The sequence below is a fragment of the Rhinolophus ferrumequinum genome, chromosome 9, assembly GCF_004115265.2.
Source record: "Rhinolophus ferrumequinum isolate MPI-CBG mRhiFer1 chromosome 9, mRhiFer1_v1.p, whole genome shotgun sequence".
Classification (NCBI taxonomy): Eukaryota; Metazoa; Chordata; class Mammalia; order Chiroptera; family Rhinolophidae; genus Rhinolophus; species Rhinolophus ferrumequinum.
In genome coordinates, this window is record NC_046292.1 from 79,410,199 (window position 1) to 79,412,915 (window position 2,717).

The window sequence follows — 2,717 nt, forward strand, 5'->3', positions numbered from 1 at the left end:
AAAAAAATCAAAGTAAGAACTGTCTTGGGGTGGCCGGATGGCTCAGTAGGTTAGAGCATGAGCGCTTAACAACAAGGTTGCTGGTTCAATTCCCGCATGGGATGGTGGGAATTTAGCTGTAACTAAAGATTGAAAAGGGCGACTAGAGTAAGAGCTGAGCTTCAACCTCCACAACTAGATTGAAGGACAATGAATGACTTGGAGCTGATGGGCCCTGGAGAAACACACTGTTCCCCAATATTCCCCAATAAAATTGAGGGGAAAAAAACAACAACTATCTTACAGCAGATTGAAACTTTCTGTTAATGTAGTTATCTTCAACTTTCGTAAAAATCATTTTTTTGAATAGAATCTCCTGTTTTGATAGTTTTAAATGTTGTGTATCATTTAATATCTACTTTCTAGCAGTTGTTTTATACTGAAGCAAAATTTACTACTGTGAAGGATTCTAGTAAGATATATTAAATTTTGTGTATCATTTAATATCTTTCTAGCACTTTTTTTATACTGAAGCAAAATTTACTAAACTATGAAGGATTCTAGTAAGATATATTGTAGCCATTGGAAATGAGCAATTCTTATTTAAGGAATTAAGGCTGCAACAATTTGAGCCATGCATGTTATGTCTAATCAGATGGGTTTTGTCCCCCCCTAAGGCAATTTAGGGAGCTCCGGTTCTCATTGTTTAAGCTCTAAGCTATGGCAATCATAAGTGCAAACAAGTGTTAACCTTGGATACGTTTTTGATACTCTATCCAAATCACGGAATGTGTGCATTTTGGTTGGAGAATTGCACACTTTGCAGCAGGCACTTACACGTTTATACCCGTGCACGGCCTTAATGGGAAACATTTGAGTCTGCTTGCAAAGATTTGCTCAGTGTGAAATCTGTTCCTAACACAATGGTCAGATTGAAAGGAGTTTCATTACATGGCTGGGCATTTCTTCTTTCTTTGGGGAATATAAAAGGTGAATGCAATACTTTCCAGTTTAAAGTTACCGCAAAACTTCATAATCTTAACCTCAAAATCTACTCCTAAATTTATACAGAGAACCAGAGGCCTGGAGCTGGCTGCAACTGCCTGTTTGATCTTGGTTAAGTTCCAAAAAGCCAGGGAGAGTTCAAAGCAGGGCCAGGGGCGACTCCACACTTTAATCCACGCTCCCCTTTTCCTTCCCTCTTTACTCTCTCTCTCTCCATCCTGTGGTATGAAATACAGTATATATACATTTCAATAACCCTAAACACCATAGATTCTAGAACAATGAGGAAAGCATCTTTCCTTATTGATACCGACAGGACCTTTGGTCAGAAAATGTCCCCCAACAGATGTTAGAGAATGTGGTCATAAACCAGAAAGATATTTATTACAACTTCAAGGCTGTTTTATTTGTAGCTCTCTGAGTTCCACTGGATAAAGTTTAGATTCCTCCACCAACTTTTTTCCTGCAGAAACTCCTCTTGAGGGTTTAGGATACAGGAAAAGTAGTTATGGCTTTAAGACAAGTTGCTGGCTTTGTGTTCGCATTAGTCTCCCCTTCTCCATCTTCCCAAAAAGAAATGAGGAGAGAACATAAAGGACAATTATGAACCAATACCAGTAATAAAACAAGAATGAGTTCTTTAAATTTGTTATTCTAGGTACGGTATTTGGAAATTGAATAATGCCATTTTCTTCTTTTTTTTTTTAAATCTGAGCACTCTGGATGTTATTTCAGTCCCATCATTTTGTTGGAAGAGGGTTTTAGATTATTTTAACTCTGGCTAATGAATATGTCCATTGATATTAAAAAGAATTGAAATGCACCCTGACTTCAAGGGCCCAGAGCGTATTACCCACTTAGTCCTGACCTAGTCTGAAACTCCATTTCTATCAAATGGACCACCCAGCATAAATGAATTTAACTTAAAATTTCTAATAATGCCATAGCATTGTCCGCATATAAACGAAACTGGAGTTTTAACACTGTACAGTAATGTCTTCTTTTTTCTCAAGAAGATTTATTCCCTACAATATAAACCAAATAAGTATGGCAAATAAACAATGAACAGGAGGAATAAAAAGGAGCAGAAATGGTAGACCGACCCAGGTGACGGTGATGACGGCTGTGTGTGGCTTTGCTCCAAGTTACCCAGAGCCCAAATGAGTCCTCTACTTGATAAGATAAACATTCCTTATGTCCCACTTCTCCATTCGCCAATCTCCCTTGTCCCTTCACTTCTGAGTTTTGGCAGGAATGGGAAGGAGTGGTGTTCTTCTTTCTTTTCTTTTTTAATATGGAATGCTTCACACATTTGCGTGTCATCCTTGTGCAAAGGCCGTGCTAATGTTCGCTCCAATTTCAATATCTGTGCTGCCGATGCAAGCACAGGAGTGTTATTCTGTTCATATTTTCATTGCAGAGCTCTTGAACACTGCGCACAAAAATGTGAAGGTTATTGTGGGGGACCGCTGAGGACGTGAACGCAGGGGAAGGTTTGAGATATATATATATATATATATATATATATATATATATATATATATATATGTATATATATATGTATATCACTCGACATGTTCTTTTTCCAATGCAATGTTGACATTTTTCCATTGAGAAGCTATGTTCCCTATCTTTGAACTTGGGAAATCTTTGTAACTATTTCAAAAAAAGAGAGTAATGCAGTGGAAGTGATACAGTGACGTCTGAGGCTAGGTCACAAAAGGCCCCATGGC

General features: G+C 37.9%; 1 pseudogene; it reads right to left on the reverse strand.

Moving 5' to 3' along the window:
- Positions 1–2,272: 2,272 nt before the first annotated feature.
- On the reverse strand, positions 2,273–2,371 carry LOC117027933 (uncharacterized; annotated as a pseudogene).
- Positions 2,372–2,717: the final 346 nt, after the last annotated feature.